The 15,420-nt window shown below is 41.7% G+C and overlaps 1 protein-coding gene across 10 annotated transcripts in view; it reads right to left on the bottom strand.

Annotated features, from left to right (window-relative positions):
- The window catches only part of CLUL1 (clusterin like 1), a 63,172-nt gene that overhangs the window by 23,864 nt on the left and 23,888 nt on the right, over positions 1-15,420 (bottom strand). For 2 of the 10 annotated variants that reach the window (XR_014790140.1, XM_084849754.1), the window contains exons 1-2: positions 14,522-15,085; positions 5,391-5,561 (exon numbers count right to left, since the gene is read on the bottom strand). The exons of 4 other annotated variants lie outside the window; for them this stretch is intronic. The gene's annotated coding sequence lies outside the window, so the exon portion shown is untranslated. Of the gene's footprint in view, positions 1-5,390; positions 5,562-12,133; positions 12,218-14,288; positions 14,355-14,521; positions 15,086-15,420 lie in introns of those variants that run through there. 4 more of the 10 variants (XM_084849755.1, XM_084849757.1, XM_084849756.1 and 1 more) reach the window with 4 other exon arrangements.

The raw sequence follows: 15,420 nt of genomic DNA, 5'->3' as shown, positions 1-15,420 counted from the left end.
TATATTTCTTGTCTTGGGTTTAGTTGGTAAAATAATTCTGATGTATTTTGAAAGTCTGGGGGGAAGGATCCTCCTGTGATTTAAGAAGACAAGCCTTCCATACTTGTTGAATAGAAATGTTATTGCTTCAGGAAATGTTATAATTCTACCTGGAAATCAAGGTTTTTATTCTAGTTATTCTAGTTCCCCCCTGCTTCATATTTTACAAACTGTAATGCAACAACAAACTTTAATTCCAGTTTTAACTACATTAAGAATTATTTTATTGTAATTAAGAATTAATATTGACTTTTAGAGTATCCTCCTCTCTTTATAAGTTATTATCTTATTAATAAGTGTTTTTACAGCTGGTTCTAGAAATATACCTACTATGCTGCCCACTTATTGCTAGCATATAATTTTATAATGCTTTGAAGTTCTTACATATAAACATTGGTTATAGTGGAAAAAGATGGAAATAATCCCCTAAGTATCATTGAAATGGAGGGCTGCAATAAGGATGGAGAAAGAGTACTGTGGAAAAAGGTATACGATGGTCAGGGCAGGAGAAGGTTAGAGAAATAAAGATGAGTTCACATAAATTCTGGAATAAAAAAATGAATCCTTCACTGGTAGTGCATGTCATGACCTTTCAGTAGCACCCACAGTGAATGGAATCATATAATTAAAGAGCTACAGGGCAGACTTAAATATTTTACAACTCAATCCCACCAAAGCTGCCATTTCCCTATCAGGTCTCTGCATTCCCCATGGCCTTGGATGCATTGAGGCATCTAAATTCGGTCTGTTCACTCCCATTTCCTCTCCAGATTCTCCTAATTCCCACCCAGAGATGACAGGGCAGAGTGGGAACTTTTAATGAATAGTGGTGCGGGTGCTACTCAAAACTAATTCCATGAGCCAATGCACCTTCACAGTGGGTACTATGTAAAATTATTGCTGGGCCATTTTACCTTCATTTTATTTTTATTTATTTATTTATTTAAAATTATGTTTAGGCCGCCTCATGGTAGCTGGCCCAATGAAGTGATAGAGTATTGATCCTCTATCACTTGTATCTAGTTTTGGGGTTATTTTATATTTTCAGATGTTGTTTTATGGTATGTCATCTTGGACAGTTTTCAGAAGAAAGGCAACTCACAGGATTCTCCATACCCAACCCAAGAGGATATCTCAGTTTGCTATTATCTGAGGTAATTTGTCTCTGGGCCAACAAGAAAGTTTTAGGCTGTTCTGGTCACATAGCAGCAGCAGGTCTTCCAGAAGGCAGTAGGAAGAAGCCTGACAACAACAGCAAGGAAAAGCTGAAAGTTGCCTTTAAGATGTCACAAATTCTCTATCTAGAATTGCTGAACTTACTAAGCAACCATATAAGAAAAAGTACAGATATTTTCCTTAGCACATCACCTTCCTTTACATGGCATATTCTTTGCACCAAATCGAAATGACATTGGCGTGGGGAATAATATGGCAAAGCATTCATACAAACAGACAAACAGATTACACATTATGGAAGATTCCAGTAACAAATATCTTGTCTGTTTTGTTTCATATTCACCAAAAATAAAATGTTTCCTATGGAGCAGATCAAATAATTTGTGACTGTTTCACAAACATATTCTATAGAAGAAATAGGCAAGAACAGAAAGCTTTTCTACATGAGGCTGTTAATCCACTATATCTACTTTTGGTTTCATCGCAAAATTGATGCCCAAGTACTACACGAAGAACATTTCTTTTCCTGCTTTTCACTACATAACCTCTAGGTGGCACTGTGGTGTAACAGAATAGCATAAACACACAAGTGGAAATGGCATTTGCTTTCGCTTTCTATAAATAATACATTTATGAGGTGTAGAATATAAAACCAACCTATGGCCTTAGAAATATCTATAAGTGCTCTCTTTTATTTACTGTATTTTTTATGTCATCCTTCCTCCAGTGGTGCTGTACAAGGTTGCCCCTTTCCTTAGAACAGCCTTGTAAGGTAGGCTAGACTGAGGGAGTAGTCCAAAGTCACTCAGTGAGTTTCATGGCTAAGCAGATTTGAACCCAGGCCTCCCTGATCATAGTCCAAGACACTAAACACTGCACCCAGGGCAGGCCCTGCCATGTAACAGGGTAACACGACCTGCTTCAGGTGATACTATGAATGGGGGATAGATGAAGGCAGGAACAGCAGCAGAAAAATGTCTTGGGCCAGCATGGAATACAGTGCACTGGCTCTTTCCCTATATGCTCCATCTTACTGTTTCAACATCTGTTGCTACCAGTAGCCACCATTTCTGCTAATATCACCACCACCTAAGCAGCCTCGATGCCACATTATTAATGTTCCCCTGCCTTCAGAGTTTAGAAAATGGCTAATGTATAGCAGCAGACATGGTAATGCCAACCTCCACGTTTGGAAGCTTTTAAATTCTGAGGTTCTTTGGGAATGACGCATAGCTTAGGGCAATGTTTAGGGAGAGCTACCCAACTATTAATTGTGTCATAAAATCTCCGTTACTAGGCTTGCACAATGTCATGTTGAAATTCAGAACAGATTGTGTTTTAGGGGTGTCTTGCCTGTCCCCATATGTTTCTTATAAAGGACAATTAGAAGGATGTTGGGAAAAAAGGGTGGCATGAGTCTGAATCTCACTTTCACTGGCTAGGATTCATTTCCCCATGTAATTCGCCACTTTGCTTTGAGACATACAGCCCTCAAAAGCAATGAAGCATGAGCCAACATATTATCATTTTACATATCAACTTAAAGAGGAGCTATTATATCATTTCCACAGCCCTTTTAATGTATGAACTGATTTATAATATGCCTCTCATATATCCTCACAACATTCCCATGCTGAGTTGTTCTATTGCGTGAGCTAATTTGCTAGGAATGTTTTGGGTGTGGTGGATCCTGCCTCATTCCAAGACACTGGAACAGGAGACAACCTTCAAGTCCTCTGCAGCTCTTATTAAGGTCTTGGCATTCAATGCTGGTTAAGTGTTGGTCCATTAGATCAGTGGTTAACTTTTTTTTTTTAAGGCTGGAAACTCAACAGTTTGGCTTCAAGAACTTTGGCGCTCTGGGTGGAATATAAGATGTCAAGCCTCTCCAATAAATCATGGAACCCTGCTTCATCTATCCTTTTTGCTTTACAGCCACATCCTTCTCTTACAATCCTACAGCGGTTCTCTCCTTCCAGCTCCTCATCTGCAACAACAAGCCACATAATGGAGATACAAACACAGGGACCAGACCCTGCCACAAACCCGGATGCCCCAAACTCTGTCCCCATATCTACTCAGGCAATCTTATTACAGGATCTAATAATGTCAGTCACAACATCAAGGGTTCATTCACCTGCTCATCTTCCAATGCGATATATGCTATAATCTGCCAGCAATGCCCTTCTGCATTCTACATAGGACAAACAGGTCAGTGTCTATGTCAAAGAATAAATGCACACACAAATCTGACATTAGAATGGGCAATGTTCAGAAACCAGTAAGATAAGTTGCTGGCTTCTTCCAGGTGAGCATTTTTTTTTTAGAACTGCTATGGGTTGTTCACTCACATTTGACTGGGTTTGGGACTGGGGGCAGGGGGATGATATCATATATTTGTAATGCTTTCGTGTTTTCCCCATGCTGCTTCTGTCTTTTTTTCTCCCTCCAGTTGTTTTGGACTTCACCTCCAATCAACCTCTGCCAGCATTGCCAATGGTCAGAAGTGCTGGAAATTGTAGTCCAAAATATATGGAGGGCATCAGTTAGTGGAAGGCTGATCTAGTCTTACCTTTTCTCCTCCCTCACCTCACAACTTTTCTTTCCATCTGCCCTCACCTGCATCTACAGGTTTAAACAGATTATAATCACCCCCTCAATCCACTTTTATGCTGAGTATAATGGCACTTCCATTTCTGTGCCTTATGAGATCCACTCTGCCCATGCTCAGAGGCAGTGCCTATTCTGCATATCCCAAGTGCGACTAACTTGGAGCCCTACCCAAAGCCCTGGCTCCTAGAGGTCACTAATTAAGTCAGAGTAGATAGGTGTCTAGGAGCCCAGCCTGTGCTCTGAATCTACACTAACTATAAACTTATCCAAGTTAACCTGCTGGGCTGCCATCACCCACTGAATCATGTAGAACCACAGGACTCCTTAAATATGCTCGAGTGTACAGATAAAGACAAGAATATGCGATGACATATATTATCCTAGAATCCACCCAGAGCAGAACACATCAAGTACTCGAACACGCTGTTGTATTTAAGAACGTAACAACCAAGAACATGCAGTAATTCAACAAATAACAGAAAATTATGTTTCTGCCTAATAAACTGACGCAACATATCTGATACCCCTTTCCACCAGCTGTCTTGACCATCAGCCTTACCTCCCTTGTTCTTTTTTTTTTTAATTGACTCCCTAATGGTCTTTCTCAACTGACACTCTCCAACTGTCACTCACTCTTTGCCCACCATTACTTCTCACTCTCCTGCTGTCCTATTCCTTCTCCCAGTCATTCTTCTGTTATATGTCTGGTTCTAACTAAAAAAAACAACAACCTGCCGGAGCAACGCTCCAAGCTCAGATCCAGGCCAAGTGATGGAGTAAATAGGCCTGCCATGAAGTGATGGGGGGAAAGTTTAGCCTCCACAACAGAGCACAATTGAGAGCCTAAGACTGAAGCCCATGGAGCAGGGGGAGGCAGAGTAGGAGAAGAATATGCAATTAACAAGAATGAAAGTCTTGCAATAGCAGGAAACAGCCCTGGCAGCTCAAATAACCATGGCAACCTGCAGCCTGGCAGTAGTAACAAAGGGGCTTTGACCTAGATACCATCTACTTGGCCTTGGAGGTTCCTATTCCAACACCCCCACCCTAAACGTAGAGGCTTCATGCCATTCAGGGTTATGTGGCACTGGGCAGACTCACTCCCCACCTTTACTAACATGGATGCCAAAAGTGGCTCTGTAAAGATGTGGTTGCCACACCCAAATTTGAGGACAGCAGGGGAGGGAGTAATCTGGTCTCCATAGCAGCCCTTTCTAGGCCTGGCATCACATCTTACCTCATGGCAGGCAAAGGAAAGAGACCAGTGTGGGTGTGGGGCAGTTAAACAGCAGGGCTGTATACTAAAACTAAACTCTAATAGGTAAACCTTTTCCCCACTTATGCTTATATCCATGTTGGGACAATTGTCTCCATACTGGGACAATTCCCCTATTCTCTTTTAATGTACAATGTTGATATAATTTAGTGCTATGCTGAAAATGTATTCCACTTTTTTACCATTCTCATTCAATTTGATAGAAAAGAAATTGCTTTCAAAAAGAAATTCAGTGCTGAAGAAAATCTCACATAAATTATCATGGGTTGCGTTTGGGGTCCTTTACCTTACTTCAGAGGTGGCTCAGGAGGATGCGCAAATGTCCTGTTTTCATTGTACGATCATGTCTTCTGCAGCCTGTGGCCTCCTGAACTTTCCACACTTCAGGAGAAGACATCATGAGGTAATTCCTCCCATAAGGCTTTTTCAGATCAGGAAGCACAGGCAGCCTGGGAGGCTGCAAAGCAGTGGAGAAATCCGTCATAGAAACAAAACACATACACAGCACCTCTGACCGCCTCGCAGTGATAATTAGGTAAGCTCAAAAATACCACAAAAATAAATTATAAAACACCCTGAGAATGAGGCATAACTATGGAAGCCTCTTTCATTGGGGAAGAAAACTTGCAAGAAATTGGAGGACAGATTTTTGCATAACACTGTATCTACCTCTTCCCTGGACTTAGACACAACACTGCCCCTTCATACCTGCATTGTGGTGGATGCAAAATGGGAGCCAGTCTACCAACACAGTTGATGCTGTTTGCCACTTGCAGTGGCAGCACACACACACACAATGCTTAAGGAAAAATGAAAGAAGCTGTGCTACCACCCTTGCTAATGGTGAGCCCTATCTGTAAGAAACTGTTGAGAATTTCTCCATCCCCTGGAGAAATGTGATGAAATTTTCCCCCCCACCCCTATGTCTCTGCCCATAAACAGGATGGGGAATTTCAAGAGGTCATTTGTACCCAGCTCTAATACAATTCAACAGTTTATCAAATGATCATCAGAACCACCATTACATAGCAGGATCTTGCTGTGTGGATAAGCACACTAGTTAACAACCTGGAACAACAGTAGAATGGAGAAAATTATTTCCAGGTCGACAGAGAGGAGGAACATTAAATCTCAAACAAAAGACAGAGATCCATTTGAATGTTGCTATTTTAGGAAAAGTTGAATACTGCTGATGCAATTCAGCTTATCCTAGGCATCCAGGATCAAGTTCTTGAAAAGAAAATAGTCTGTATCCATTTCAGTCATTATGTGATATAAATTAAGAGTATTTATTCTTCATTCAAGTCTTTTCTTCTCCTTTCACATATATGTCACTGAGAATTTAATTACCCATCAGTATTTGCATTTATGCAATGAATATGAACTTGAGCACGCTTCGGGAGAGAGCGGAGGACAGGAAGGCCTGGCGTGCTATGGTCCATGGGGTCACGAAGAGTCGGACACAACTTAACGACTGAACAACAACAACAACAAATCTGCATTTACAAGAGCATCATCGGCCTGAGGCCAGCTTGCAAAGGGTTGGTCTAAGATGAATCTTCTATCTTCGATTCTATAACAATGTGGCAAAAAGGTAACTAGGTCAGTATAAGTAATCTCTCCACCAAAATCCAAGGTAAATTTGAAATGCCTACTCTCCTATCTGTCTATATATTTATATAACCCATGCAATGATTGATCCCGAAAATGGGATAGGTCACATTTGGACATGTGGAAGTATTTTCTTGCACATGTTGAGATCAATGTAATATCTTACATTTTAAATTTATTTTAGGTAATTGTAAATATGGAATCTACTGCATCAATTTCATGTGTTCTTTGTTTTCTTCATTGCCATACCAGCTTGTGACTTTTCAAGTGAAAAGGTAGTGATTATCCTGTTCACACACACACATACAAGGGCTATGAGAACAGATGTGACTGTTACACAATGAGACATTTCTTCCATACACATAGGCTAAGTTGGGTAGACCACACATTTTGCACTTCTGAACTTATACATTCAAGCCCTTGCATCTCCACTTAAAGATCTGAATCTTTAAGATGCTCCACTTAAAGCATGTGAAAACATCTGATTTGCCAGGATATGAAACAGGATGCTGAACTAAATGGACCTTTGGTCTAATCTAGAATGGCACTTCTTATGTTCTCATGGAAATATCCCAGCCTGAGACAATGGAGAAATGCTTTCAGTCAGAATGACAGAAGTGACCTAGCAAGATGGACTATTGATTTTACTTGGCATAAAGCAACTCCTTGAATCTTATTCCTGCTGTTCAGATAGTGGTCATTTATTTATTTACTTACTTACTGCGCTGATTTATTTAGGATCACTTTTATACCTGCCGTAGTCAGGTAGTGTATACTTCTATGTATGCATTCATATATATGTGTGTGTTGGAGAGGGATTAAGGGGAGGACTTGCTCTTGTTGTTGTTCAGTCGTTCAGTTCTGTCCGACTCTTCGTGACCCCATGGACCATAGCACGCCAGGCCTTCCTGTCCTGCGCTCTCTCCCGGAGCGTGCTCAAGTCCATATTCATTGCATCGGTGATGCTATCTAGCCATCTCATCCTTTGCTGTCCCCTTTTCCTTTTGCCTTCAATCTTTCCCAGCATCAGGGTCTTTTCCAAGGAGTTTTCTCTTCGCATTAGGTGGCCAAAATATTTGAGCTTCAGCTTCAGTATCTGTCCTTCCAATGAGCAGTCAGGGTTGATTTCCTTTAGGATGGACTGATCTGACCTCCTTGCAGTCCAGGGGACTCGTAAGAGTCTTCTCCAGCACCACAGTTCGAAAGCATCGATTCTTTGGTGCTCAGCCTTCCTTATAGTCCAGCTCTCACAGCCATACGATGCTACTGGGAGAACCATAGCTTTGATTATACGAACCTTTGTCAGCAAGGTGATGTCTCTGCTTCTTACTATGCTGTCTAGGTTTGCCATAGCTTTCCTCCCAAGGAGCAAGCATCTTTTAATTTCATGGCTACAGTCACCATCTGCGGTGATCTTGGAGCCCAAGAAAATAAAATCTGTCTTTTTTTGGTGTTAGTTCTAGAAGGTGTTGTAGGTCTTCATAGAACCGATCAACTTCAGCTTCTTCGGCCTCAGTGGTTAGGGCATAGACTTGAATTACTGTGATGTTAAATGGTTTGCCTTGGATTCGTTCTGAGATCATTCTATCGTTTTTGAGATTGTACCCCAGTACTGCTTTTCCCACCCTTTTGTTGACTATGAGTGCTACTCCATTTCTTCTAAGGGATTCTTGCCCACAGTAGTACATATAATGGTCACCTGAATTAAATTCGCCTATGCTTGTCTATTTTAGTTCGCTGATTCCCAAGATGTCGATGTTCAATCTTGCCATCTCATGTTTGACCACCTCCAGCTTACCTTGATTCATTGATCTGACATTCCAGGTTCCTAAACAATATTGTTCTTTACAGCATCAGATTTTCTTTTCACCACCAGACACATCCACAGCTGAGTGTCCTTTCGGCTTTGGCCCAGCCGCTTCACTCTTTCTGGCGCTACTTGGAAATTCCCTCTGCTCTTCCCCAGTAGTATATTGGACACCTTCCGACCTGAGGGGCTCATCTTCCGGCGTCATCTCTTTTAGCCTTGTGATAAGTTCCATTGGGTTTTCTTGGCAAGAATACTAGAGTGGGTTGCCATTTCCTTCTCCAATGGAAATGCTTCCTCTGGCATTTCCTCAAGTCCTCAAGTCAGACAACTTGCTCTGGATGCTGCCTATTCATCAGATTTGAATGGTTGGCAGTATTACCTTTTCTGTGGTCACACCCGACAGAAACTCAATCCGGAACTCAATCCCCAAGAAGGCCCATCTAAGTGTTTCTTCTTGGTGTCCATGAGAAAGGCTTTTGTTGTAACTGCTCCATGTATTTTATTGTGCTTTTTTTATATAGCGTTCTTAGTTATTACTGATTTTATTAGTTGCTTGTATTGTTTATTATTGTTGTTATTGTGAAATGCTTCTTACAAGTTGTTGTTGGAATGATAAGTAGAGAGAGATAAATAGGTACACAGAAACCCTAACACACACACCCGGCTGTTCCAGGAGGGTTAGGATAGGGTGGAGGTGCCCCTCTGCTGGAGGAGTTTCAACAGTGTGCGCCCTGGAGGCCCCAGCTACACCTGCAGGAAGCTCAGTGGGTGTTCCTGCTGGCAGCAGGTCTCAAAACAGGGAGGGACAGGGACAGGACACAGGCAGGACAAAGGTGACCTTAGATACATTCAATTCACGGCTCCTTCATTCACCAAGGAGACCACAGGATCAGGTCTAAATTCTATGCTATCCTGAAGCTGACATAAATACTCACCGCCCCACACATGCACACACACCTTGGAAGCAAAGGAACAAGCAAATATCTGCACAGGAGAAAAAACACCAAGTCTACTGCCCCCACTTCTGCTATGGCTGATGCACTACTTCTTACTCTGCGCAACCCCACGTAGGATTGCACTGATAGACAGGTGTATGTCTGTGTTTATGTGTGACCATTCCCTGCCCCTGATCTGGAGATTGTAAACCACATGCACAGTTAAGTATGCAATCATTCAAGGAAAGTTCATTAGAGTAGAATCCTACTAAATAAATAAACTGAGCAGCAAATGGGGCTAACACTAATGAAGACCATAACTTCCTCAGAGAAAGCAGCATTCAAGGCACGAGGCATTAGAATTCCTGTGTTGGAGTAGGGGAGAATTAATGAAGATTCCTGCATCACATAATCCCATAATGGATTACTTAAAGTCCATGTTGCTAACCTCATTGGTGGGCTAGCCAGGTATAAAAAGAAAAGACGAAAACGTAGGGTGAAGAATAGACCTAATATAAAAATAGAGCTGCCTGCAAATTCTCAAGCTGCCTAATAAGCCTGACTTCCTCCCAGCTTCACAGCTGAAATGCTAGTTAAACCTCCCACTGAATCAAACACTGGCATAGCTAGCAGGCTATTTGATTTCTTCTTTTCCTTTTTCTTTTTAAAGAAAATGTGCCTGCAGAGTGCATACTACAGACCTGTCTTATCACCCAACTCACCACTTGCATGCGCGCTCTCTCTCTCTCTCTCTCCTTCAAAAACAACCAGCAGCTGTTTCTACAGTCTCTCTCCCACTCTCTTCAGTGAGGGATAACATCTCCTCTGATGGGTATCTCATTAAAAAATACAGGGAGATTCCCAACTATTAGGAAACCATCACAAACCATTAGCTACTATATATTAACCAAACATCTTGCACTATAAATCAGCAATCAGACTAACAAAATAATGGCTGAGCAGCAGCTATTACAGTATTTATTTGAAGCAAAAATGTTCACTAGTATACATTTAGTTTACTTACCTCTGCGGAAATGAAAGCTATATCAAATTCATGAATAACAATGTAAAATTTGAAAGAAAAAAAGCCGTTTGTGAATTTTATGGCACAAAACTCTGGAACATGTTAAATTATAATACACAAGATGCCTTTGAACATGTACAAAGTGATTTTTGATCACCAGTAGAACCACAGCTTGCCTCACATTGAAATCTGTCAGAGGGAGTGAATTCCAGACAGACATGAGCCTCAGCACCTTTACTGGTTGAACTTGACCACTGCTTATATGATCCTTGAGTTACAGTACATAAGAGCATGCAAACTTCATTGATTTATGAGCTCTTGTAGACCTCCTTATGATTACTCTCTCTGCCTGTTATCATCATACATTTAGGGATACAACAGTAATTTAAGTGTAAACTTTTTACATGCTATCATATATTGCGGCATATCCTTACACTGATAATATTATATGATCTTTATTTAAAATGTTGGCAAGTTAGATTCCTTCTGAGCAATTAATATATGTGATTCCATTTAATGTATTTACTTCCACAAAGATGTGGTTTAATCGATCCTGGATTTGTCTTATGGTTACGGTTGATTGAAGTTGTTTTTAGATATATGTTGTCTTTGTATATATTTTATGTTCATGTGTTTTCTATGTAAATGGCTTTTAACCTCTGTATACTGTATTTTTAATGTTTTTAATCTTTGTAAACCACCCAGAGAGCTTTGGCTATGGGGCGGTATAGAAATGTTAATAATAATAATAATAATAATAATAATAATAGTAATAATAGATGAAACATGATATTCTTTAAAGTACAAACTTAAAGATGTCTGTTAATCTATGTGCTATATTATTTTATTCTCAGATATCCTGTACCTAAAACAAAGCCCATGGAAGATGGCAAACAGTTTTATAACAGATATTCCATGTTTCATTAATCTTTCATATTAAGAAACTCATTTGTGAATGGCGTGCCACATTATCATATTCAGTCTTGACTAAGAAAATATCCCCCTGGTTTAAAATGTCCCATTAACTGCTACTGCTTTATAAATTTGTCCAAAAATGTAAGTAAGAAGGGGCTGTGGAAAAAAACAGAATTTAGAATATCAGTCTAAAATGTCTAGTAAGAAAAAGACAATGAAAAAGGTAAGCAGATAGATGTATATGTCATCCGTTTAAATATTTTAAGACCACCAAAGTTTGCATCTGTGTTTAATGCCTAAAATAACATTCAGAGCTTAGAATTCCATGCAAATTTCTCAAGGTCAAAAAATGTTTAAGCGTGTTTGCTTCATAGCATTCCAGATGGTAATTTCTTATTTATTCACTTCCTGTGCCTCTTTTATCATGCTGTATTTATTTCATACCATTATCTGTCAACAAACAAATCAGTTCTAATTTGTTCCTGTTCCAAGCATTTAAACATTAATCAGTTCCTGAGAAATTATGTATGATTATTTTTAGGAAAATATACCAGATATTATCAACCCTATGCGTTAAAACCTTCAGGGGGTTGGTGTAACCAGACATTTTCATCTCCTTGCCTGTCACAGTTTAAGCAATTTTCAATACTGAGCTGTGTGCCTGTTTTTAGAAGGCAACAGACTTGAAAGATGTTACCAAAGTAAGTAGGTTAAGCCTGACTAATCAGTCTTACCTCATTCTATTAATAGTGATGGCAGCAACATTATTCCATTATTCTTTAGAGGAAAATCTTCAGAGCAAAGTACCAGATCTTCCTCTGTAGAAAAAGCATTATGCTCTAATCCTAAACAGTCATACAGTAGCTTCATTTATACAAATTTAATGAAATGTAGATGCATCTAAGTGGGCATTTAGGATTAAGGGCCTCCATCAGGCAAGCATTCCATCAACTGGCAATAAAAGCCAAGTAAGTACCACTGTTTTACTTGCATGTGTCCCTTTTCTTTTGCTTTGTTAACCATTAAGCACATGGATGTCACCAGGTGAAAGCAAATCCAAAAAGTAGCACTGTTGCTGTTTTTATTAAAAAATTACCCAATCTATTTGAATATATATGCAATCAGGCATGTAAACAGCCATGGTCCTAGTGGCTTGTGAGAACAAGAAGTAAGAATTACTTTAAAGTGGAAATAAATACACAGGAGTTGGTTCATTTTCTTTCAGGCTGGCAGTATAACAAAAATGACTAATGGGCCCTACTGTCTCCTGAGGCAGACCAAGACCTCATTTGATAAGATTGTAGCATTTCCATTTTGAAATGTTTCTTGGGGATATGCTTGTTGAGACATTTTAGATCCAGTATCAGCTTTATGTCCACATTTTTCTTAAGAACTAAGAAAAAATGGAGTAGACCATGGATTGGATGTCAGTCTGAGGAACTGGGTCTATTGCCTTGATGGTTAAGAGATGTTCTATGGCTCTCAATAATTTCTTGTGCTTTATTGGGTTCTTTGCCCTGGAAATGAACTTGTCCCTGGGCAGAGAAGAGAATTCCAAGGCATAGCCCTGAGCTATGGTCTCCCTGACCCATCTGTCTGAGATGATAATGATCCACACTGGGGCAAAATGCATCGCCCGCTATGTGCTGAATAGGGGGAAGACTTGTCGGCGTCAAAGATTGGTGTTTCTTCCCATCCTTAATGGTGGAGGAAGGATAGCTGGAAGACTGACTTTTCCCTGAGGATCTAGATGAAGGGTTCCATTTATTCTTGAAAACACCTGAGGAACGAGTACTCTGTGTGGTCTTGTTACCTACAGCCCTCCTTTTTATTGGTTGGCAAGATCTTTTTCTTGTCCGTTTCAATCAACACTGCCTCCAGCGTACTGCCAAAAAGTTTGGTTCCTTCAGAGGTAGAGGTAGCAAGCCTGGATTGTGAACCAAGGTCTGCATCCCAATGATGTAGCCAAATATTCCTTCTAGCCAGGGAATTGGATGCCATGGCTCTAGCACTGAACTGTAGAGCATCTAGGGCTGAATCTGCAAGGAGAGCGGCTGTATATGCAATTTACTTGAGATCTTTAAAGTTTTTGGTGTGGACTCTGCCCCTGCCATATCCTCTGCCCATAGATAAACTGCCCTGGAGAAAAAGGAATTGGTAGCTGATGCCCTGAAGGATGCAGCAGGGGATGTGAAATCCCCCCGATGGAGTGCTGCCTCCACGTGTTTATAACATGGATCTTTAAGTCCCCACTCCCCATCAGCAGGAATGGCTGCACAGGAAGTGAGTGCTGCAACCGGAGTATCTACCACACAGGCCTTCAGAAAATCCATAGCTTTGCTCAGGAGTTTATTTGCCAGCTTATGGACTGATTTGGGTTTGGAGGTGTTAGCCCACTCTGCTTTCCAGGCCTCCTCAAAGGAATGGTGTAGGAGGGCCATCATAGGCTTTGTAGAGGCCTGAGGAAAGGCAGACTTACCCATTTATGCACTGTGGTGCCTGTGGTTTCAGGTGGCACAGTGGTGTCCCCAGAAAGCTGGAGTCTCCTAGAGGCCTTGATCAGCAGGGCTGGGAATAGTTCTGGATTAAAGAGTTTGCTCTTTGAATTGGAAGGCTCAAGCTCCTCCACAGAGAACTGTCCTTCATCTTTGCCACTGTTTTCTGAGTCAGTTTCATCCCCAAGAGAAGAAAGTTTAAGCCTTTTAATACTGCTTCCCCCCCCCCCCCCGAGCTCTTAAGGGCTTGTTGCCTTCTCCGGCCTATTTCTCTTCCTTGCCTTGTAGACAGAGCAGGAGGAAGAGGGGGTAGGTTTAGCTGAACCGTTTGAGATGGATGCCAAAGGGGAGCTCTCATGCGATGTAGAGGGGAATGGGGAGGATCTGCACTCACATTTGTGGCTGTGGGAAGACCTCCACCTAACAGCATGCTGCTGCTGCTTCTTTCCCTTCTTTTTATGGGGAGAAAGAGAAGCCAAGGTACATCCTTCCCTGGGGTATCTCTCCCCTGGTTGGTAGGGCCTTTGAAACCCTCAGGGAAATCAGGCTCTGAACCCAGGTTGCAAACTGAGCTGTGGCCCCTTCCCCCACAAGGTCTGGCACTGGGGATAGGCCTGCAACACTGACCTCTGAGTCCTGGTGCTGAGGAGTGTGCTTTTCCCCACTTGGTGCCAAATTCACACCCCGATCGTCAGGCCCATCTCTGCCTGCTCGACCTCCGACTGAGGCTTCTAAGTCCGATCCAGGCCTGGTGCTTCTTTCCACCATGGTAGAGAGGGCCGACGGAGCAATTGGGACTCAACACTCTCTGCTTGCCCTATAGAGAGGGAAGGGAGAGGAGCGGAACGGAACGGAGCATGGTCGGCTGATCTCCTGGCTGCTGCAGCTGTTGCTTGTTCCGAAGCTGCAGTGAAAAGGCCTGGGAAAAGCAGTGGGGCAGCAGCATGAGCGTGCACTCTGGCAGCTAGCTTCCAAGCTGAATGGAGACCGGCTGCTTCTGAGTCCACCCTTGGGAAAGCTATGTGAAGCTGGATCCCTGGTAAGGAGAGGTGGGGAGGAACAACTAGCTGCCCAAGGAATACAATCAAAAGCGAAAGGAAAGGAAAAACTAGGCCTAAAGCGACTGAAAAGCTGGGCTGTTAAGAGCACCAGCTTGACTGGACCACATGGCTCACTAGATGGAGCCAGTCTGGGAGGGCAGGGTGGCTCCTCCTCCTGACGAAGCGACAAATCGACTCTGTCTGCATCTTCCAGAGAGAGGTGCCATCCCAAAGTGAAGGAAGGCCCTCCGTGGAGCTCTGGAGAATGCGTAACACACACCTCTGTAGTCTGAATATAGAGTCCATTCTACCACCCCATTTTACTGCTTTTGGAGACCGTGCTTCCCTTCACACTAGGTCCACTAACCATAATGATTGGCATTTCACTAGTCAGCTATTTCTATATACGATAAACATGCAGTGTGTATTTACTTAAGTACCAGACTTTGATTTCATATCCATTATATTGTTTTCTGGATACTGCTT

The sequence above is a fragment of the Heloderma suspectum genome, chromosome 4 (genome assembly GCF_057233095.1).
Source record: "Heloderma suspectum isolate Gila_16-S chromosome 4, 16-S_ref, whole genome shotgun sequence".
Lineage (NCBI taxonomy): Eukaryota > Metazoa > Chordata > Lepidosauria > Squamata > Helodermatidae > Heloderma > Heloderma suspectum.
This window is presented reverse-complemented; position numbering and strand designations above follow the sequence as displayed.